This window comes from Lygodium microphyllum, chromosome 17, assembly GCF_053477565.2.
Source record: "Lygodium microphyllum isolate KBCC chromosome 17, Lygodium_microphyllum_v1.1.10, whole genome shotgun sequence".
Classification (NCBI taxonomy): domain Eukaryota; kingdom Viridiplantae; phylum Streptophyta; class Polypodiopsida; order Schizaeales; family Lygodiaceae; genus Lygodium; species Lygodium microphyllum.
Window position 1 is genome coordinate 64,038,937 of NC_141151.1, and position 25,295 is coordinate 64,064,231.

The following is a 25,295-nucleotide window of genomic DNA, read 5'->3' on the forward strand; positions in this document are numbered from 1 at the left end:
GGAAGAATCTATCCTACTCGTAGAAGGCATAAATGAGGAAGAGGTTTCGAGAGCCTGAGGAACAGAAGATCTCATACTGTTAGATAGAATGACAATGGTATCCTTTGGACTAGCTAATAAGTCACATCATGTGCAATAGATCCATATGAAATAGATTAAGAAAAATAATCATTCCTTCAGCAATGGCTCTTGTCACCCAAAATTTCCCTTTTTAAGAGAGGATGATGACAATGCACCATGCCAACAACCACCAGTCCGGCAATCCAAACCAAAATCTGAAGGTTCCTATTATAAGATGTTCTTTGATGCATCTTAAGATGATGAATCTTCAAGTCATAAACCTCCTATAAAACCCGAAACATCTATGATACCATTTTAGCATCCCAATGAGCAAGTTAAGTCTCCATCGAAAGAGGAAGTCGATTCCAGTGGAACCTCAGAAGATGAGACCACTCCCTTGAAGGAGTTTGATCTATACCCAGAAGCAGTCCTCCATGGGAACTTTATCCGAAAGTGGAAGGTAAAAGCAATTAGCGTTTATGGATGCTGATGGTATTGAACGTCACCTGAAGGTGGGTATCAGTCTTCTAAAAGAAGAGCTATCAGTCTTGCATGACCTATTGAAAGAGAGCTTAGACATGTTTGCATGGTCATACAAAGATTTGAAGGGGATTGATCCTGTGATGTGTCAACACTACATTGACCTAGAGCCTGATGCCAAGCCTTTGAGGCAAAGACAAAGGCACATGAATCCAAATTATTTTGCCCTCGTGAAAGCCAAATTGTTGAAGCTCCTTGAAGCCGTGTTTATCTATCCAATAGTCAATAGTGAATGGGTTTCACCCACCGTGGTAATACATAAGAAGAATGGAAAGTTATGAATATGTGTAGACTTTCGAAAGCTGAATTCCAAGACCAAGAAGAATAACTTCCCTATCCCTTTCATAGACCATCTGTTGGACACAGTGATAGGCCATGAGCTTTATTCTCTCTTGGATGGATTCAGTGGATTTAACCAAGTCCACATTAAAGAAGAAGATCAATCCAAAACAACCTTCGCAACAGAATGGGAAACCTATGCTTATAATACTATAATAGAGAATTTGGGAATCTCCCAAGTTCCACTTTCAAATAAAGAGTAAAGTTTTGTTGACCAAGTGGCTAAATCTTAATCCCATATTTGAGAGTGGGACTTGGGGAGATTGCTTATATAGTATTTAGGAAAAATTTCACCTTCAAAAGTAAGGGGATAAGATTTAACCATGTGTCCAAATATTAATCACATTAGAAATTCCCAAACTTTATGAAAATTCCCAAATTTCTAAATATGTAGTTTTACATAGTAATAGTGTATGTCCTCTATAATGCTCCTGCTACATTCCGACGAGTGATGATGGCCGCATTCCAAAACCATCTGCATGGCTTCATTGAGGTGTACCTAGATGACTTATGTGTCTATAGCTTAATCCGTGAGCATTGGGAACACCTAGAGCAGTGCTTCGAGAGTATGGGATCTCTCTCAACCCCAACAAATGCGTCTTTGGAGTCTCATCATCAGGAGTTCTTCTGGGCCACATTGTCTCTGTATAGGGGATAGCAACAGACCCTACAAAGATTAAGAAGATTGCAGCTTTAACAGTGCCAAAACCAACCTTAAATAGTTAGAGTTTACGTGGACTAGTGAGTGTGACGAAGCATTTAACACTCTGAAACAGTGTTTGACTGAAGCACCCATCTTGCAACCTCCTGATTGGATGAAGGAATTCCATGTGCACACTATGCATTAGTCGAAGGCCTAGGTGCAGTCTTATGCCAAAAATGACTCCTCAAAGTTAGATCAACCTATCTATTATGCAAGCCGAAAAGTAAGCGATAGAGAAAGAAACTATACAGTGACAGAGCTCGAGTGCTTGGCAATGGTGTTTATCTTGGAGAAGTTTCGACACTATGTACTATCGATGCACTTCAAATTCTGTGTGGACCATGAGGCCTTGTCCTTCTTGATGAACAAAGTAGATGTGAAGGGAAGAATGATGAGATGGCTTCTTTTGTTTCCGGAGTTCAACTTTGAAGCGGCTACCAAACTAGGTCACTCCCATGTCCTAGCTAATCATTTATCGTGAATCCCTCAAAGTAATGAAGCGGAGTAGGATGATCTACACCTTCCTGATTGCTTCCCTTTTTCTAGTCAAAATTGTAACCCCATGGTACGCAGACATAGCCAACCTCTTGGCAATGCAATAGTATCCCCTTGGTATCTCTAGCCATGAGAAGAAGAAGCTTCTATTGGAATCAGCCCCCTACACCTTGTTAAGTGGCACTTTGTACAAGAAAGACAAAGACGAAGTATTGCGCAAGTGTGTTGCAGGAGGAGAGATTGGAATAGTATTGAAAGCATGCCATGATGAGCCTTGTGGAGGACACTTTGCAGGAGAAGCGACAACCAGAAAGGCCTTGCTTGCAAGATATAGGTGGCCGATCCTCCATAAGAATGCCTATGACTATTGCAAACGTTATGATGCTTGTCAACGAATGGGAAAGCCTACCAAATCTAACGCCATGCCATTGCAACCCATCCTTCCCCTAAAGCCATTCGAAAAGTGGGGGATCAACTTTGGGGGCCCCATTGATCCACCAACTAGAAGGAAACATAACTGATACATCTTGGTCTGTACGGACTACATGACAAAGTGGTGTGAAGCCAAAGCTTTCAAGTGAGATTATGGCAACAACGTGGCCCTGTTCCTATATGAGAACATCAGTCCCCTAGAGCTTGTAAGTGACAGAGCTACTCATTTTTGAACAAGCTTATGGAAGAATCGACAGAGTTTTACAACTTCATCAATCAGAAGGAGTTCAAAGAAGGTGACTTAGTCCTTGCTTATGATTCAAGATTTGGAAAGTTTCCAAGGAAAGCTTTCAACAATGATAGATGGGCCCCTATAAGGTACTTGTTGTCAACCCTAATGACTCTGTCCAAGTGCAGATAGTCGATGCCTCTGATGACCCCTTTCTGATTAATGGCTATCGCCTCAAGAAGTATTAGCCTCCCTAGGGATACAAACAATCACTACCGATAGCTCTCTCATTCCTCTTGCATTGGTTGGTAAGGCTTTGCCTATTGCTATCAATAGCCCTTCCACTTATCTTGATGAGGTGGCCTAGTTCTATTAGCCCCTCACAACCACCTTCCCCCCAATGTTGCTCCCTTTCCATCGTTTGATCCAGCAGAGGTGGTGAGGATGGTTCTGATATATGGTACTCCTATCATTCTTCTTTTTGGAGGAAAAAAAAGAAACAAAGAAAAAATTATATATCGATCATGGGAGAAAAGGACTTCAAGTCCCTATCTTGATGACCTATTCTTCAAGAAAATGTGAAAACACCCTCGAGAGTAGGACAAAAGAAGAAAAACAAAAAAGAGAGAAAAAAAAACATCAAATCAAAACTGTTATGGGAGAAAAGTAAGAAATTCCATGTCATAACAGGTCTTGTTCCAAGAAAAGGTGGTAAACACCTTTGGATGGGAAGCTGGCTATGGAAAAGGTGGCAACACCTTGCATTCCAAGATAGTTGAATCATTCGTTGATCTTCTAGAAGCAATTCCAATGCCACCTCCCTTGATGTGTGGCATCCTGCAACTCAATCGATGCTTCTGACCCGTACAATAGGAGACGATATTTCCAATATGCAATCTAAGTACCGGACTTGTTGGCTACCTCCCTCGGTACACCTCTTCATCAACTGATCCAAGTTGACATCATTAACCCGATGAATCCGACAACCTTGAGTGATGTGAGCTTTCATCCTAACTGGATGGGGATGTGAGTATGGGTTGCCCTCTATATTCATTGATAGAGCGTGAGACAAAGGGTGGGGTGAGTGACCAGTCCCTTGCCCTTTATATCCAACAGAGAGGTGAGATGTGTGAATGGAGAGTTGCACGCATGGGATGGGCCTCTCAATGCACAAAACACAAATTGTTCTAGTGTACATGGCACTATAAGGCTCCTTGGTCTTCCTTCTTACATTGTATGCCAGCACTAGGCGGGATGCACTCTTGCACCATCAATTGCACACAAGGCATATAGCCTTCGCACAAGTGACAGTAAGGATTGAATCAATGGATATGAGAAACTCAGTTGCCCTCGTGTAATCATCAACAAAGCATGAGACAAAGGGGGGACTGAGCATGATTGATTTCCCCTTTATCAACCAAGAGGTACGGATTGAGGGATGTTACGACGATTGGAGACAGGTACGTTCTCATTTCCCTTTGCACACACGGAATGGGCCTCCTCCATCATTACTATACCTCATTCTGTTTGGCGCATTGCACTGAAAGGCTCCCTGGCCTTCCTTCCGTCTTGCACCTATGCCAAACGAGTTGGGATGCACTGATGCACCATCAATTGTGCACATTGGCATACTCCCTCTGAACCATTTCTCTAGTCAATTTCTAAACTGGGTGCGAGATATGGGTTTCAATCATTCTTTTTGAGTGATGTAAGTCATGGGGTGAGCAACTGATCTAACATTCCAATATGAGTGACTGTTAAGATTGACTATTGTATACCTCGCCACTGACAACCTAACCAAGGCTTCATCAATAAAGCTACCTCCCTAGGTGCTATTGTGTGGTCCCTACCACGTTGGACGATTGTGACATGGCAAGTCATGGTACCTCTTTCCGACAACTATGATCCTTTACGTGACAGAGGCAGTTCACCTCAACCATCAGCAAATTGGGCCAAGTTTTTCTAATCCTACCCTTTTGATTACAAGAGTTAGTCATGTTTTAAGTGTGGGGACATATGGGTATGAGTGGTGATTAAGTGTTAGGTCCCTATTGTTTAGTCAATCAGATCTATTAAGGTTTTAAGTATGGGGATGCGTCCCTGCGTGTCCGCTTTGCCTACCCTCATGGAAACATCCCTTTCAGAATATTTAAGTATACTATATCCTCATTTTTCCCTAAGGGGTCCCTTCCCCACCCCCTGTCCTATTTTCACCCCGTCTTGGGACCATTCCTTGTCTATCTGGCTTTCTTTTTTGTTTTGCCACTTTTCCCTGTGAACACATCCTACGTTCCTCCAACTTTACATCTAACCCTCGAATCCTATTTGTTCCTTTGAGCTAGCCACTTTTCCTTTTTATGGTCCCTTGTTCCATGCCACGAATCATGAGTTATTAATTTTTGAAGCCTTTTCTGTCAACGTGTTTCCATGTGAATGCTTCTTTTTCACTTCCGAACAATGATCTAATGTGACAACCCTAACCTACACCTTCCCCTTCACATTTTTCCTTTTTATTGCCCACCATTTTGATGTACGATTTGTCCATTATAATTTTTTTGGTCTTTTTGGGTGTTCTTGTATGTGGTTTTTGACTCTTTTTCCATGCGAACCTACCCTATTCACCTCAAAATTCAATTTTGATTAGATAGCCTTATTTGGCTTGCCCCCCTACACACTTTTCCTTTTTTCTCCATCCTATTCTAGCCCATCCATTTTATGTTTCTAATTTTTCCATGAGTTTTCATACCTTTGTTTCCTATTCTTTCCATGTGAATGCTCCTTAATGCCACTGAAAATACATTCTGACCTGATAGCCCTATCCCACAGGTTTTCCTTGACATTTTCTCTTTTCATTGCACTCCGTTTTGATGCACGTATTTTCTCCTATTAATTTTTGACTCCATTCTTGTTTGTATTTCTACTGTTTTTTCCATGCGAACATGCCCTACTGCCCCCGGAACCGCGTTCTAACTTGCCCATCCTATCTGTCACTTTCCTATGGACATTTTTTGTTTTCATTTTGCTTTATTTTGACTAATGTATTTTTTTGTATTAATTTTTATCCCTATTTTCGGGTGTGTTTTTACCGTTTTTTCCATGCGAAAGGGTCTTATCCATATCGAAACCACATTCTGAGGTGACACCCCGGTCTGCCACATCATCTCGGCTATTTTTCCTTGTGATTGTCCTTCATTTTGGCCAATGGATTTTCTGGTATGAGTTTTTTGGCCTAGTTTTCGCCTTTTTCCCATGTGCATGTCCTAAATTGTCACCAAGCATCCCATTTCACTTTTTCGTTCTCTTTCTCTCGTCCTTCAGCATAGTTTTCCTTTTTGTTGTTTGTTCATCTGATATTTGGTTTAATTGTTATGACAAATGATTTTTTATGCCGAGAAGTGCTTAAAAATAGCCAAAATTTACGAATATCAAGGGAAAAATAGACTTCGTCGAAGGCGGCGGTGGCAATCAGTACGATTTTAAGCGGCAAGTCCCTAAATCGCTAGTGCTTATTTTCATGGAAATCAAACGGTGGCGGATGGTCGAGCCGGAGATTTTCTAGATGCAAAACGACGTCAGGAATCCAACACAAGTCTCAGATCTCTATTCCAAGGTCGTTTGATCCCCCATTTAATCCCCTCAAGGTTCGGGGTTGTGAAGCAGCTACTGGACCCGGGAGCCAAAGAGTGCATGACAAGGCCCAAGTTTATAGATTTCGACGCCACGAAGCCAACCATCCAATCGAATCGCGAATCAGAGTCTGTTTGCACCCCCAAACATGCTGAAAACCCTTCCATAGCAGTGTGAAAGTGGTTTTTTTTTTAAGTGGACATTTTGTAAATGAAATGAAATGAAACTCTAAATGAAGAAAACATGCAAAAACATGTCGTGATGTAGAGAGGATCATTTTTTGATTGACGCCCCATTTTTTGGGGATGTATGTGCCTCTTGGATACTCAATCATGTAGAGAGAGAAGAGAATATCCCTGATCCATGCAGAGAGGGCAAGATTTTGATGGTAACCACATGCAATATGATGAAGGGAATGAAATTCGGTTTTTTAGTATTTCTCTCTCCTCCCTCTCTCTTCTGCATAGAGGCAATCATATGCAAGAAATCAAGAAGAAGAGGGGCTGAAGAATGCTTGTCCGGCTATGATCGGATTGCTTCAAGATGAAGAGGAGGCTGAAGAAAGAGGTTCAGCAATGAAGAATGGTTGTTGGTCGGTCTGTGGGCTTCTCAGAATAATTATTTAAAAAACCCGCAACATGCAAGACACACGGTATGCTTCAATTTTATGAAGAAATTTGCTTGTTTTTGTTGTTTCATGGTCCAAATGTTGTTCATATGTGATGAATTTTTGTTTTAACCTTGTTTGCATCATTATTGAGGGCTGTAACTATAGAAATGCAGAACCCGTAATGATTTAGAGCTATTATTAATTCTTTAAAACCTGTAAAATATCATTTTTAATGGAAATTAGTGGTTTTTTCGATTTTAAGTCGGAAAAAAGAAATGAAAATGGAATAAAATCTGAGAAAATGTTAAGTTTCAGTCAAAGTAATAAGCTAATGCAAATAAATCAGAAAAGATCTATTTTCCATGAATAATAGATAGGAAAAAATAACAGAAAATAGAGGAAATTGGGGTTTTCACGCTCAAAAAATATAGAAAAATAAGATTTATGTGCGTGAATGTTTGGCAAGGTTAAAGCATGAGGTTAAGCCTCAGTTTGGCCTTGTCCTTTGTGTTATAGTACGTGTTTATTGCTTTTTATATACAAAAATATCACAAAACAACCATTTACACCTACGCACCGCAGCAACACCTAAACGCGGTGAGGGGGGGAGGAAGTTTGTGCAACGATCTAATTGCTAAAAAGATACAAATTCTGATTTCCCTCTTTGTACATAGCATTTAGGGATCGTTCCATAATTAAATATAGGCGAGTAGTAGCACGGAAGTTCCGGTGCTAGTCCCTAAAGCAGCGCAGCACGTAACGCTTAGTTAAAATTCATGAAAGGGATGTTTTTCGGACCTCACATGGCTAGTTTTTTTAATCATAAAATGGTTGCACACAATTGTCATACACCTTGCATCCAACATGCCACGTGGTATCTCCTGGAATGCGTTGCAATTGATTGATAAACTTTGACCAACACTGAGAGGACAGGAAACCCAAGCTGTAGGTTTAGTCGGGTGCTTCCGTTGGGGAAAGTTTTGTGAGGCAAATAAAAATCTCCTGGAACGTTGAATTATGAAAGAGTGGAGTTTGTGTGAATGTTGTATGTGTTAGCGACACATCTTTGGGCCAATCCCCGAGGTGTAGACGCATCTTCGGGCCAATCCCCGAGGTGTAAGAGAGTCACAGTAGAGCCACGACAATCAGTCGAGAGGTGCTTCCCTATGTGCGTATTACGAGGCATTATGCCTATATGTTATGGGATCTCCCTCTAAGGAGAAGGGAAGGTGATTGTTGGACTACATATTGGATACAAACGCAAAATCGTCATAAGCATTTAGTGCAAAGTGAGTTTTAGACGCTCCTGGCCCGTGAGGCCATGTGGTAGGGTTTTCTGTCATATGCATGAGGTCCAGCTAGTGCCATAGCCAATGCCGGCCCATTTTGGGTCCCATCATATTATTAATTTTTCTGCAATTTGCATTTTAACGTTTTGCGTGTTTCCGCGTGAATGCCCGCGTTTTGCAATTTTCTACATGTTTATGCATCCGTGCTGACATCCTTCTCCCGTGCATCCGGTCCCCTCTGCCATGTTGAATCCATCGTTGCAAATCCCCTCCCCTGCTTGCTTTCATGCGCAACATGAGGGAGGGGATTTTCAATATCTCCATTTAAAATAACAAAAAAATCCTTATTATTACCAAAAAAACAAAAAAACAAAAACAAAAACACACACACCCTTCCCTCCCTCCCCAACAGTTCCCACCCCCCGACCCCCTCTCCCTCTCTCCCTACCGTGCATTCTCCTACCCTCCTCCTCCCCCACCTCCTTTCCTCCTTCCTCCCCTCCCCTCCCCCCTCTTTGCCTCTATCCCACCCCTCTCCTCCCTCCTTCTTTGTTCCTCCCCCTCGTGCTGCAGGCCGATTGCCACCTCCCCACCACCCCAAGCACCCTTAACTGCCGATGACCAGGCTGCTTGCCGCCATTGCCACACGTCCCAAGGCCATTGTAGCCGCCCACCACATCCAAGGCACCACCATCCAGTACACCATGCGCCCTAGGGCCACCGTAGCCACCTGCCACGCTCAGAGGTTGCCGCCAGTCGTTGGGCATGCCGCCACGTTTGCCTCGTCTCGCCAATGGTGGCTGCCCCCCACATGGCATACCTCTCGTCCTCCTCCTCGGCTTTCCTGCCCAGCCACCCAAGTGGTATTTCCCTCCCCCTTTCCTCCTTCCCCGCCCATGCCCCTTACCCACCCTAACCTACCCCTCGATCGCCCATCACCGCCCACCCCATGTCACCACCGCCCACCAAAAGGAACCCCTCCTTTTTTAAAAGAAAAAAAACACCCATTAATTAAAAAAATCAAATTACATTTTAAATTAAAAATAAAAGCACACTTAACCATTAACAAAAAAATTTAACAAAACAAAAAAAACCCAAGACAAAAACACCCCCACCCTTATTCCTGCAACTATATATATATATATATTTCCCAATTTCTTTCGAGATGAGGGCATCTCGAGTTCTCTAAGGGGGAGAGGATGTTATATCCATGCATGGGAAGCACACTCCCCATTTAATAGAATTAATAACGCCCCCTCTTGTTGACACCGCCAGCTGGTGGAGGGGGAGCTGCTAATGATATCGAGGAAGGAGGATGTTGACGATGCAGAGGCAGGGAGAAGGACATGAGAATGACGATGGAGAGGAGGGAGGCAACATAGCCTACCATTCCCTCCCTCATGGGCATAACCATCTAATCATGGGCAGCTGGGAGGCTGTGAGTCCCCCATCACCATGCAAAAGGGGTGATGGTCACGGCCACCACCACTACTCCACGTTCCCCCCTCCCTCCCTGATAATAATCACCTTCCACCCTAATAATAGCACTCCCCTCCTATTATAAAACCCCCTCATAAAGGAAAGGGGAAGGAGGTACCACCTCTTTCCCCCCCTTGTTGTCGGCTTGAGAGAGAGAGAGAGTAGAGTAGAGTAGTTTATTATCATTCATGAAAGGCCAAATTATGACCCATGGGACCTTTCTAGATATACAATGATTCTCCTCCCCTATGGTAGGAAAGGGTAGCTGTGGTGAAAGAACAATCTATGCAGCGTGGTTCTCTCGAAAGCGTAACGTGTGGGTGATGAGATCCCCTAACTTCGATATAGAAATAGTGGTCAGAAACTGGTGAAGTGGCCCTTGTAAAGGAATATCAAAGTCACTCCGTATGTGTGCATATGTTGGGCATGTCATAATCATATGCTCCTCTGATTCTACACTCTGTAGTCCACACAACTTGCATAACCTCATCTCTCTTGCTGTCGGCCTGAGAGAGAGAGAGAAAGAGAGAGCAAAAGAGAGAGAGAGAGAGAGAGAGAGAGAGAGAAATGGGGTGACATAGAGAAAGAGGGAGAGCCCCCCTCAAGAAGGTTCTCCTTCTCTTCCCCTCCTTAGAGGTTGACCACACACTCCGTCTCTTCCCCACAACTTATTCCCTTTTTTTGTGGGTTAAACCCCCTTCACAATAGAGGAGAGTCCCCTGGCACACAAGCTCTCCGACGATATATATATATATATATATAGAACAAAATCAAACCCAACTTACCACACATAACGACACATTCATGAAAATCTATTTTTTTAAAAGAGAAAAAAACAACACATAATTACCCAAGTACCAAACCCTTTTTTTTCCTCGTTCTTTTTATATTAGTATTTGGTTTTTTGTAACTTACAAGAGGCCAGCTGCCACTTAGTTGCCTTGTTATTTGCACATGAGGATTTCCTATTTCTTTTGGATTGTTTGAAAGTGGGATTTTACACATTAGACCTTGCAGATGTCCACACGCCATGAGGTTTTTCTCTTTCCCTCCATCACATGCACAGTCACACACATGTAATTGTAATTAAAAATCAAGTGACTATTGCACCCACAAAATTAACAAAATGCACATCCTAAATTTTTAATTAAAAAGAACCGATTGTTAATTTATAAAAGGAACCCCACTGTTGCACAAGCACATAGCATGATAACCCACTTAATTTGGTAACTTAAAACTCATATGGGGTGTTGTAGGAATTTTTCCCCGCTCGACGAGCACATCTTCAACCTGTAGGATCTATTGTCCTATCTCATTATCTTGGTCCGGACTCTAGATACATCAAGAGACATGCAATAAGGAAGATCTTGCTCTATGTTGTTTACAATTATGATTTTGTGATCCACAAGACCGCCTGATGCAGCAGTCATGTAGAACATATTGATTGCCTCTTTTTTTTGTATTTACATTAGCCCTTGCCATAGAAAATCCGTTCTTAGGAAATTCATACGTGTGATATCTGATAGCAATCCAAGACTATTCGATTGTTGGAAGAGGCCACACGACTAATCCCCATGCAGTTGCATGTCTTGCAGCACACATTATAATCATCGATCGCTGGAAGAGGCTTGAAACTGAGGTGGCTTGCTTTGGACTATTATGAACAGGGGGAGATTTTAGTTTCATCTATCTTACTTTCTAGAAGAGAGGCGCTCTTAATTGAATAGAGAGAAGGAGAGTGAGAGAGGAGGGTTTGGTAACATCATACACATCTGCACCTTTTGCTACTGGTGAGCTCAAATGGCAACCCCAATGCTGCTTGAATGGCTACCCTAGCATCATCAATCTCGTCCTCCTTGTCCTTGACGTTGACTATGCGGCAATCCATTGATACCAAGTATCTTCTTCTTCCCAACACTTCATTTATCGGCCCTCCTACTACTTTTTTGTGGAACTAAGGTTGGCATGCTCTAATGGAAGGTGATTGATGATGGATATGGAGGCTCAAGCTTCTTTTTGTTCTCTACATCTTCATTCTTCTCATACTATCTTCTCTTCAATCTTCTCTTACAAGTCTCTCTCACACACTTACTTAATACAACCATGGATAAAGCTTAGGCTTTGCCTTCTCAACAAACTACATGAAACTGATTGGTAAAAGTGTGGATGTGATTGATTTCATCGGTCACACCCTACATCATAGACACTTAAGTGTATGTGAAAACTAGAAAGCTGAATTTTGCACATCTCACATCAAATTGCACTACTCAAGCGCGTAAGTGCGTGTGTACATTTATGGATTGACAAGATTAACAAGGAATGCACTAAAGGGGATTAAGCTAAGAAACAAACCCACCAGTAGGAGTGCAATACCGAAAATCAAACGAGTGACCCAAGACACTAGAGACAAAGATCTGGGAAAGACTGAACCATCATACCACTGAGGGAACGAAGGAATAACCAAGATTAGAGACACATATTTAGTTACAGCCTAGTTTGACCTTGTAGAAATACTGGTGGGTCAGGAGACAACCAGCATGGTAGGTACCAGCTCGAATGAGAATGACCTCGACCTTGACCTTGACCTTAATGTAGCAGGGTAACCAAATGACATTTGGTGACTTATCACACAGTATGACCAACAGACAAGGATAACACATTATTAAAGACATGCATCCATTATCATAGTCGACCTTGAGGAGGAGAGGAGGTTAGGAAGGATTTCACTATAGCGCATAGTGAGCTATAACCAGGAGCAATGGGCTCAGAGGTCACATCAAGAGAGAGAGCTCAACGAGGCTCACATGATCTTAGCCATCTCAAGTAGAAACAAAATGGGAGGAAATGTCGAAAGAAAGAGAGCCTTAGAAGTATATCTTGTAGTGAGTGAGCTACTCATGAAGTGATTGCTAGACAACACCAGTGCTGAGCAAAGTGGAGCAGCCTTGGCAGGATCATTGCTAGTGGGCTAGGAGTCACCCAAATACTATGATCCAAACAAAGATACCCATAGTTTCCAAGAAACTCGACAAATATCAAGTAGGAAATGACCCCTACATCTTTGTTGAGAAATTTGAGTAGGTGTGCAAGGCTAACAACCTCATGGACCCCACTCAACTGGCACAAGCATTCAGTCTTTGCTTAGGAGACAAGGGATGGACTTGGTTTACCAGTCTAGATAATGCCAAATACAATAATTTCATAATGATCTAAAGGATCTCTTAATCAAGGGATTCTCACAAAGGCAGGATACTCTGACAGCCTCATTATTATGCTGATCAATGTTAGCCAAAAAGACAAATAGGACATACGAGACTATGTCACTCACATGAGGAGTCACTACAAGAGGATAACTGTAGTTGAGCGACCCAATGAGAGAGTGGTCTCCACCATATTCATCAATAGGATCCGCAATGAAGAACTCTATAAGGCCTTAGCAATCAACTCGAACCTACAAAGGGATGTGCTAGCAAGAGTCTTTGAGGAGGATATATGAATGGATGACTTGCTTAGAGAGAGAGAAGCTATAGGGATACGCAACCAGAGAAAAACACATCTAGAAATGCTGAGAGAATCACGACCCTTAGCATACAAACATCCCCTAGCAAGAAAGATAAAGAAGAGAATGTTGACTAGACCCAAGTGATAGCTCATCTAGCTAATTAGACTACTAGAGTAATTATGAAGACCAGTGCGACCTCACGTGTAGTGTGTGCATTATGGAGGGAACCGCTCACCATCTGTGTGTCCCAATCCTAGATTCCCACCTTGTGCCAACCCTGAAAACATAGCACATTTTGAGTACGAGGATTCCAATGATGAGTACAAAGACTATTGTTCCATTAGTAAGGAAGGGGAAGAGGAATTGGAGACTATAGAATATGACATGGATGGAAGAGTAATTGAGAAAATCAAAACAGACTCTAAAAACCAAGAGGTCAATGCTTTTAGAGTGAACAAAGGAGTTGCCAAGGACTTGGCTAGAATACCTAAAGGTGGTAGATTATGAGAAAGAGGGATTAGTCCAACAACCTGGCACCACATCATTATTTGGGGTGGAGTCAGCCTCAGAGTTATAACCACCAAGGGAGATAGCCACTTTTAGTGAGGATTGTGAGTACAACTTTGAGTCAAAGGTAATCTCTGATAGTGACCCCAAAATTCCTCGATCACCTAGGACAAAACTAACCAAGGAGGGCCTCCCAATCCACCTAAGGTGCAAAAGGCTAAACGAAGAGAGAAGAATATAATCAAAATTTTCAGACGTTAACTAACAGAAGATACCCCAAGATTTTTCCAAGTGCTTCACGAAGTTTAAGAAGGGTGATTGAATAATGGAGTTAGTAGGAGCCAAGCAGAAAGGACACATGAGTTAACCCACTGAAGGACCAACCAAAGTTAAGGAAGCCAACTTGGCAAGGGAAGGGGACGAGCCTTGACCCGTGTACATAGCTGATGACCTAACTAAGGAGGAAGAGATTAATCTCATAAATATCTTAAGGAAATTCTCAGACATGTTTGCATGGGCTGAAATGAATAGATTCCAGTATCGTGCCTCATAATATTTCCATGACCCCCAATGCAGTACCATTTAAGCAATGACCATACGCAATGAATCCTAAGCATGCACATGCAGGGAAGAAAGAGATTGGTAAGCTACTAAATGTAAGATTCATTTAGGATATCAAGCACATAGACTAGGTATCACCCATAGTGATAGTAATGAAAAAGAATGGAAAGATTCGAGTGTGTGTGAGATATAAAAGGTCAACACAGCCATAAAGAGAGACAACTATCCATTACCATACACTGAGCACATGCTAGAATGAGTGGAAAAAGAAAAGCCTGCAGTTTTTTGGATGGCTTCTCATGCTATAACCAAGTGCAAATCCATTCGGATGATAGGCACAAGATAACATTTTCCACCGAATGGGGGGTGTTTGTCTATATAGTCATACCATTTGGACTCATCAATTCCCATGCTATCTTCCAGCACCCCATGTGTGCCATCTTCAAGGACATGCTCAAAAAATAGTTGGAGCTATTTGTCAATGACTTGTTCATCCACATCATTTGGGAAGAGCACTTAGGTAATACGATCTCTCATTGAACCCCTTGAAGTGCTAGTTTTGGATGAAGCACATTTGTATTTTAGGGGTCGTGGTGTTGAGAAATGGAATAGCCACAAACTCCTTAAAAGTCGGGGTAATTGTGGACCTTTCCCCTCTAACCAACTTCAAGGGAGTTCAATGCTTCTTAGGCCACACAGTATACTACTTGCGGTTTGTGTTGAACTATGCATTGATTGCTAGAACTTTGTACAAGCTATTGATAGTATTCAAGTGGACCGAAGAATGTCAACAAGCCTATGAAAGGCTTAAACAGGCTTTAACTTCATCTCCTATCTTAAGAGCCTCATATTGATCCATTACTTTCCATGTACACATTAATGCATCAAAGTTTGTTGTGGAGTTAGTGTTGTGCCAACCTAGTGAGCATAACCTTGATTACCCAATGAGCTTTGCTAGTAGACAACTCACTAATATAGAAATGAACTATTCCACAATAGGGAGGGAAGGTTTAACAATGGTGTTTTGCTATGAAGAAGTTTAAACATTATCTTCTAGCGACACCCTTTACCTTCTTCATGGATCATTAAGCTTTGCTTTCTCTTTTGAACAAACCATACGCAAGAGGATGCATTGCTCAATGGTTACTTTTGGTTTTGAAATTTGACTTCTCTATGGTAGTATGCAAAGGCAAATATAGCATTATGTGGTAGATCATATGTCCCACATACCCACAAATGAAGCAACTGGATAAGGCATCATTGATGACCTACCAGATGATGCACACGTTTTAAAATATCCAGTGATTGAACAAGACTTGTTTAGAGGCAACCTCACACCATATTGGGCAAATGATATAGTCCATATCCTAGAGAATGGATTGCCTAAACGACCCATAAAAAAAGCTAGATTGAAGAGACTAATTTTGAAGATCCAACCATATCAATTGATTGCCATTCAAATATACCGGTTAGGACAAGATGGACTTTTAAGGAGATGTATCTGTGAACATGAAATGCACGATGTGCTCATGAATTCATATGGCAAGATTACTAGAGGAAATTTCAGTGGAGACACCATAACATGCAAGGTGCTCTAGTCTCAACTATAGTGGCCTACGCTATTCTACGATACGGCTAAGTTTGTGAAGCATTGTGATGAGTGCCACAGACCAAAGTCCCTATTTATAAGGACAAAATGGAGTTGACCCCAGTTATTACATACCAACCATTTGAGAAATGGGGAATTGACTTAATTGATCTAATCAACCCTGTTGCATAGCACTCACAAGTCAAGTACATCATTGTTGCCACTGACTATCTCACCAAGTGGGTGGAAGCTTAAGAAACATGTAAAAATGATGCTAGGACCACGGCCAAGTTCCTTTGGGAGAAGGTAATCTCACAATTCGGTTGTCCCATAGAGTATGATTGCTCATTTGTTATCCATCTTCTTGATAATCCACAAAAAATCCTCACCGTATTATCCTCATGCTAACAATTAAGCTAAATCCACAAACAAGATCTTAGTGAATGTCCTAACAAAGGTAGCCTCTACTTCACGTAGTGAAAATTGGGACAACAAGCTCATGGTAGCTTTATGGGCATATATGACAGCCTAGAAAATGGCCATAAGACAAATCCGTTCAAATTGACCTACGGAAATGAAGTGATTCTACTAGTGAAATTCTTTGTTCTAAGTTTGAGAATAGAAGTCCAAGAGAGATGGGAGGGCAAAGAAGCATAGACCAATCATTTGGTAGAGCTAGAATGCCTATTTGAAACTCATCTCATTGCAGCTCATGCCCTAATCTATGAGAAGTTGTGATGCAAGAGTTGGTTTGACAATCACGTCAATCAATGAGACTTTGAGCAAGGAGACCTATTTTGTTGTGCTCTATTAAGGGGGGACACAAGCAAAAGATGAAATTTAGGGGGTTGCGACCTTTCAAGATTCACAACATCAATAGAACAAGCAGTGTAGAACTCAAAACCCTAGAGGGGGAAGGTATATGCTTTTTCAATGGAAGTCACATCAAAAAGTATTACCCTCTATCACATCCACTCCATGAACCTCTAATGATAGAGCCACCAATCAATGTGAGAGTTGCAATTATCATTAAAATAGAGAATGAGGATGAGAAGCAGTAGCACCAACCTATCTGAGTATAATAGTGTCCATTCAAAATGCATGCACCTTTGATACACTAATTGATGAGGGAGTTGACTACAATATCTTAACATATGACTATTGGACCAATATTGGTCAATCCCAATTGCCACCAACCAATGCAACACTCAGCCCATTTGGGGGACAGTCCTATCCACTCTTGGGGAAGTGCAAACTAATGGTTTCTATTGAGACTAAGAGCCTACCCATCATCTTTTATGTGTTACCTAACAAACAAAGTGTTGGCAAGGAATCACTATTGGGTGGCGTATTCAAAAAATAAGTTCACTGTAATGTTAACTATGACTCGCAGTGCATCCCCCTTGCCATAGGCAATGTTTAGAATAGTAACGGATTTTAGCAAGGGCACCACAGCCACCCAAAAACATGGAGTGCCACCATTAGTTAATCCTAATGTCAACCCTAAGGAGAGGGTAGTGCACCACAACATACACCCATTGTTAAGTCCCACCAACATCTAGAAATCACATCCAAAGCTATGGACAAACAATCAAGTGGGTCCCCAAGTGAAGACCACAGTCTCACAAAATCCAATCATTAGGAACTCATAGTTTTCATACCTTACACTCTAGACCTAAACAAATGAGTTGGTGCCACTGTGGTACACCGTTGACTAGGCCATGTTGGGTTCCAAAAGCCATATTATGTGCCCAAGGTTACTATGAAGATAACACCTTGGTGTGGCTACCCAAAATCACAAGCGGTATGTATGACCCTCAATCTCAAGTTTCAAAAAATAATACCCAAAAACACCATATTTGGGAATATGGGAATTTCTCATAAGTTTGGAACACGTGGTCAAATATTTGGATTTGTCATAACTTGAAAACTATAACTCCAAATCGAGCGCTCTATAGCTCAATAGATTCCATTTTTCAAGTGATTTCCAATGATAGGTCACATCACATGGTTTTGAGAAACTTATGGGCATGTTATCTGGGTTCCACCTTTTTAATATTCAAAAAATGTGAATTGGGATATTCCCAAACTCGCTGATATTGTGTTCAAAATTTAAATCAAAACAAGGTAAGAGAAAAACCAAGAGCAAGGGTGCTCAATCCATGAGTACTCCAATGGTCTATCGACCAAAAGCTCAACCAATTTTCAATGAGCAACTAATCATCAATGAGCTCCCACCTAATAACTCTGATGTGATCACCACTACACAATCCAATGATAAAGCATCAACAAAAATTCAAACCCAATCAACTCCTCAAGCAATGCTCACCAAAACTGAGGAGAATCGCAAAGTAGAAACACCATGTATCGACATGTCCAGTCCAATTAAACCAAAGCCACCACTAGGCAGGTCTTACACTGTCACAGAAGCAACGACAATCCATTCTTGAATTGGCTTCCAAAATGGCCTTGGACATAGGAGATGACTCACTAACGTACATCCAATGATTGGACTCAACTTTCACATTGTTTGTTAGAAGTTACGAAACACATTGCAAATAAGGTATGTTCTTTGTTGTGTTCCTGGGAAGAATACAAATTCATCTTCACAAAGGCCTCCACTTGATTGCCAATAAAATTTCAAGAGAACATGCCTTAAGCCAATGCTTAATCACATCTTTCAAGAAGATTAGAACTCCCATGCCACCATAGGAACTTGCTGAGCCCCAACAATTAGTTGAATCTGAGTCTAATTTCTTACACAAGTGGTATACTTTGTGCATTCAATGGGCGCAAGAGAGTTATCAAATTATGACCAATGCAAAGCAATGACATGCCATTAAGACTTCTGAGTATGACCAAATATATATGGCCCCAACTTCATTTAAGGTACTAGCAATGACAAGAAATCAACCATTGGAAGACAATATCATGCTGCGGTATTTTAGCTAGTTGAAGGTGCATGTCTCCATGGATAATCCATATTTTCTATGTTCTTCTTCCAAAAATGGGAGCTTATTGGTTTTATCCTATTTCCCTGCCATTTGGGTTCTTGTCACTAGAGAACAGTCCACAATGAGTTCTCCTTGAAGGACATTTCTTGCATAAAAGGTAAAGTGTTTAGAAAGAATACTATCCGATGTTGAAATGTATAATGCTAAAATAGGATACTATCAGATGGTGAAAGAATACTATCAGAATAATATCATGCCAAAATACCACAACATTAGAAGGGGCAATCAAGCGGATAATAAAACAATGCAATATTGCTAAGTACCTAGAGAAGGTAGGCCAAGATATAGATCATAGCAAATGCACGGAATTTCTGAAGACCTTTGATGTCCATAAGAACAGTGGCATGATGACAATCACATAGGGAGATGCCACTAGGAGGATGGAAGAGTCAAACTTAGCCCGAAAGTCATGGAGAAAGCCTTGGGGTTAGTGGACAAGTTGGAGAAGAGGCCTAAGAGAGATGTGTACGGGATGTTAGGAATGGATTAGAATAAAGTTTACATGAATGATGGAATCAGCTTGGCTAATATACCTAAGCCCACCATCAAACTGTGCAGATGGTCCACACTCTCTTCTTGAGTCAAAGGTATAACACACTTATGAACAGATTAGGAGTGCCTTTACTTGAAAGCATTGTAGCAAATGGCGCACTAGATGAGGTAAACTTGCATGCTTATGTCTGAAAAACAATCCAAGAATTGGCAAAGGTGCTAGCAACAGCTCCAAGGGCAATAGGAGGAGAGTCTCCAATTACAACAACAGAGTCAGAGAGGAAAAAACCAGCATCCAAGGCATCGATCGTAGGGTTTAGAGGGGTGTTGATAGCCATAATACAGGAAGCCATGGGAGAGATGAAAATAGAAAAATTAGTGGAGGAGACCCCTGAACGATCATCAATCCAAGAAGAGCATCTCTTTCCCACTCAAGTGAGCCCTCTTGCTTCATTCTCAATAGGGAATTTGAGGGAGGAAAAATTCAATAGATTTTAGCAGAGCAAGAGGACGTAAAACAAGTCGCTAAGAAGAGAGAAGCCAATCGCCCCACTCAGTAGCAGCAAGAAACCTCAAGTGAAAGTACGGTCAATGAACAGCAGGGCTCAAAGCCATCAAGCCAAGGAGAAAGAAGAAGAATCAAGTTGAAAATTCATATCAGGAAAACGAGATCCACCACGGAAGAGAACAGAGAATTGCATAGGGTTGGAGAAGAATCGAGGAAAATAAAAGGGAAGCATAAAAAGAGACAAGAGGAAGAGGAAGAAAGACTGAGGTAAGAGGAGGAGGAACACATAGCTCTTTCCATTAGAAGATTAGTGGAGCAACCCTCCCGATCTCAGGAGTTAGCCATGATGAGCTATAATGTGCCCACCTAATGGCTATCCAAGCACATTTTTAGTGGTCCATCGAGAAACAAATCTAAGCATTGCTGCTTGGCACTCCCATAGAATGTTTCGGGGTTTGTCGCCTAGGGTTTCCCAATTCCGCCTCACAACGGAACATTCGCAGCCAAACCCACTAGGATTGACTTGAAATCTGTGTTTCTAGTGACCAAGCTCTCCTAATAGCATTCTAGTGTCGGATCCTAGAAATCCTACTTTATGCAAAGATACCCAAACTGAAGCAGACCCATGCTGCACTTCGTTCAAAGAGAATGGGAAACAAGAGGGATCCGTTGCTCAACCTCTCTTCCCATAGGACATAGTCCCATTCCGGTCCCCTAAAACAGCATGAATCGGGTTCTAACCTAGCAATGCCTAAAGCTCGAGTGATGGTAAAATCTTGTGAGAAGACTCCCAGTTCTCTGGGACCACCCAACCGTAGGACGGACCCGTCAGGGATTCTACCCACCCGCTTCCCTTGATAGCTTTAGTTTTCTAATTAGATCTTATCACATTTATGTGTGACATTCAAAATCAACTTCCTTAATTAGGCCTTTTAGGGAATAGGGTTCGTTTGTGTAATTTACAGCACTGACACGAAAACAAAACAAGAAATCCTTTTGACAAACAAGTTCCTTAACTTATTTTCCAGTCAATCTTTGTCTCCTGCCCATACAGGAGAATTATGTAATCCAATAGAAGTCCCGATCCAAATCACATGGCACCATAATTCCCTTTTTTATCTAGTATCTAGAATAGGATCTTCCAACGCCCTAGACATTGGGCTCACAGCAGTCTATAACTCCGTTTCGGACTCGGCAAGGGGTGTCCAGAGCTCCACCGACCCTAAGAGACCTAGGAATGAGACATAAATTTTCGTGTTTGGCCTTTACACCACTTGACCTTTGGCTCATGAATCGAGCAATGACCTTTTAGAGTAATCCGCAGTGCGATCTTGGAGATGATCCACTCATGCAAATATCCTTCGTTAATTAATCCAATTAAGAATCAAGCACAATCAAGACAATCAGCCTAATATCATCTTCCAAGGAAACATTCATTTATTTTCCATGGCGACTTGGACGTTATTTGATCAATCAACAAAAGCAATGGTATCCTTTTCCAAACATTGCAAGAATAGTCACAATAACCTTTCCATCGCGTATTTTCTCTCCCCCTTGGGATCAGGAGCAGTTTCACATAAAATTTACTTAACACACCCTTCTTTTGGCTAAGGCATATGTTAGGAGTTTTAACATTGTATGTGACATAAGTTCTATAGGTCACTTGCATTGCTTGATAGCCCAACCCTGAATTGGATTGGTGGGAGTCGTAGTTAAGAGGTGGATCTTAAGACACCTCAGTTTCAATCCTCGTGATTAATTTCTTGTACTAGCCCCTAGTCAAGCCATGAAGCAACAGGAAATTATTCCCCATATATCAAACATGTTATAGGCATAATGTGTAAATATTTGATAAGATAAGTGTTAGATAATCTCAAGTAAACTGAACTCTACATGCCTTGCATTGGAACTAGAATCTAGGGTTCCTTGTTATTTGGGCCCTTAGGCTAGGTACTTTCGAAGTACCCAAGCTTTAAACTAGAACCTTCTATTTCTTGAATGTCAATGTCATATTTTTTTTTCAATTAGGCCAGTTGTAAACCTTGACTATGCTTTAACTTAGCACTTGTATGCACAATCTTCTAGTGTCATTCCTTTAGTGAATATACCGTTCATAACCCTTGACTACTTCCTCCTTGCGATTGCCCTATCAGCAAATAGGCCCTATGCAAATAAGTTGGGTTAAAAGAAACAATCGGAATGCCAAATTATAATGATAGGAATGGGTTCAAGTCATTTGTGCATACCGAAGGGATATAGCCTATGATCCATGAATTGGGAAGGAGGCAATTAATACTTGGGTATTCAGAGATGGCTTAACCATACCCAACATTGCATTCAAATTGACAGTATCGCCCGTACCAATGGCTCCACTGCCAGACGCAGTATTTCCATTGGTGCGTGTCATCCTCCATTTTGGGGCCATACTTTGGCTTGCAAATCTCTTTCTTCCCTTCCCTCGTTGAAGAGATGGCATGCGGGTGACCTCCTTCTACTGCGATGGGGGTTAGGCTTGTGAATAGGAGGGGGTAAAACACGTGTGGTCACCCTCTAAGGAGGGGAAAGGGAGGAGACCCTTCTAGGGGGGTCTCTCTTTCTCTCTTTTTCCTTCTCTGTCACCTCTCCCTTCCTCTTCCTCTCTCTTCCTCTCTCTTCCTCTCTCTCTCTCTCTCTCTCTCTTTCTCTCTCTCCCTTCTCCTTCTCCTTCTCTTCTTCTTCTCTTCTTCTTCTCCTCTCTTCTTCTTCTCCTCCTTCTCTTCTTCTCTCCTCTCTCTCTCCCTCTCTCTTACTCTTCTCTTCTTCTCCTCCTCTCTCGCTCTCTCTCCATCACTCTCTTTCTCTTTCTCTTCTTCAGCATGCTGCTCAGTGCCCAGGTCCTTCCGTTCTAAACCGTTTCCCTTCCCCTTGCGATGGGGGGGTTTATATAAGGGAGAGGGGACTATAATTGGAGGGAAGGAATGAGGCAGTGTAGGGGGAGTGAGGTAGCACACATGTGCTTCTCCCCTTCTGATATGATCGATGCTATCCTCTCCTCCATCATTACGATCTTTGTCAACCCCGGCTTAGCCGTCATGATCTCCTCCTCAACCCCCGTCAATTTTCATTTGGCTTCCCCCCCCTCGCCTCGTCGACTTCCACTTTCCCTTCCACAATGACTCCCCTTGTCCTTTTCCTTCCTCCCCCTCACCACATATCCTCGATGATGATAAGGGGGATGGAAATTTTTTTATTAATTTAAAGGGGGTGTTTTTATTCCCCTAGGGAGCGACGTTACATCCTCTCCCCGTTAGAGAACTTAAGATGTCCTTATCTCGAAAGAATTGGGGAAGCCAAGCATTAATGGGGCTCAAGGCCTGTGGATTAGGACCCCCCATGCATCCGCTTTGCTACTTTGATCACTCATAAGCATGCGGTCTTGTGGAACACAAATTATTGTATTAGATCTTATCCAAGTTTGGATTACAAGAGAAGAGTTTATTATAGTTACATCTCATGGATATCCTCTAGGTTTTTCCTAAGTATCTAGTATATTCTTGGATCACTGGAGCTTGTATAATTTCATTCCTTGTAAGTTTAAGCTTTCTTCGAGTCATGCTGGGACAATTGACGTAGTTATGTCCAATGTTGTGGCACTCGAAGCATCGGTGTTTAGGGTGCTTTGGACATCCTCTTTTGAAATGACCTAACTCCCTGCAACAGAAACAACGCAGAGCTTTATCACTTGTGGTTGCAAGGTTCTTAATTGTCCTTGGTAGGAGTTTCTTCTTTAGATCAAATTGTCCTAGGGTCCTTTTAACAGATCGAAGTGGTCCTTTATCTCGGAGACTATGTTCCCAGATTATCCTCTTCTTAGTTCAGGAGGACTCGGCTCCATGGAAAATCAGCTTTGCTTGTAATACTAAAGAATACTTCCAAGCTTTGACATTCTGGAAAGACCCATTCCATATTAGTTGAGAAGAAATGACTTAAGAGAAATTCATTGCAAGTTATAACTGTCATTCCTTTGCCAGAGTATCTCTAGTCATTTGCAAGTTCTAGGCTCAAAATAGATGCAACTCATATTACTCAAGTTAACTGTAGTTACAAGAGTACATTTTATTCCAGTACAAGTTGTATTTCATGTCGATAAAATTTCTAGGATTTCTAATCATCCTGAAGAGGTGTAGTGGGTTCTAGGCCTTCGTCTTCATCTGATTCCTCTATATATTTGAAGACTGCACTTGTGTAGCTTCGTTTCCTTGGAGGCTCTATATCTTCTGGACTTAAGTCAGGGCACTCTACTTGGAGGTGCCCTAGCTCATTGTGAAAACAATGGTGGTTGGGGCATCTCCTACATTGATGTGTCCTAACTCTCTGCACAAGTGGCATCTCTTGTCATGATCTCGGGAATCATCTTTGCTACAATTGCCCGATTTAAGTTCTTGGATGATTGGGTTCACTTGAAGTAATGCATCTTGCAAGTCTTTTGGATGCATTGCTTCAAGACGGTGGTTCAGAGGAGTATTCAAGCTATGGCAAAACTTGGATATTTGCTGCGCAATGTCCATAGGTGGCACGTATTTTAGTAGGCCTACAAACTTTGAATAGTAGGCTTCTAAGGTTAATTCTAGTTGCTTGAGCTTGAAGAATTCAATCATCCTCAAAGTGTGGTAGGTTGGCACAAGGTATCGTCTACGTACACCATCTTTCAGCTGAGCCCAAGTAAGAGAGGTTCAGAAATAAATAACTCCATCTTTGCACCATTACTTCCACCACTTCAGTTTGGCTATCATTGCTTGATTGATAGCAACAATTCCCAAAGCAGAGAAATAATCATCCATTGACTCAATCCATATCTCTGCCTCTACTGCGATGTCTATCCCTTCTCCATCAAACTTGGGTGCCTTAATTTGCTTGAGAAGGAATTTATTCTCTTGCATGTCAGCATTCGTGGGTGTAGAAGATGCCTGACAATCAAGTCATACCATTTAGGTTATTTTTTTTAGAATATGTCTACAAACCATACATTAATCAATCACACATCATTGCGAAGTTTAGCTCTGATACCAACTGTAACATGCCCGGTCCAAGCACATTTTTAGCGGTCCATCAAGAAACGAATCTAAGTGTCGCTGCCCGACACTCCCATGGAATGTTCCGAGGTTTATTGCCTAGGGTTTCCCAAGTCCCCACCTCGCAATGGAACATTCGCGGCCAAACCCACTAAGATCGACCCGAAATGTGGGTTCCTAGTGGCCAAGGTCTCCTAACAACATTCTAGTGTTGGATTCTAGACATCCTACTTCATGCAGAGATACCCAAACCAAAGCAGAACCATGTC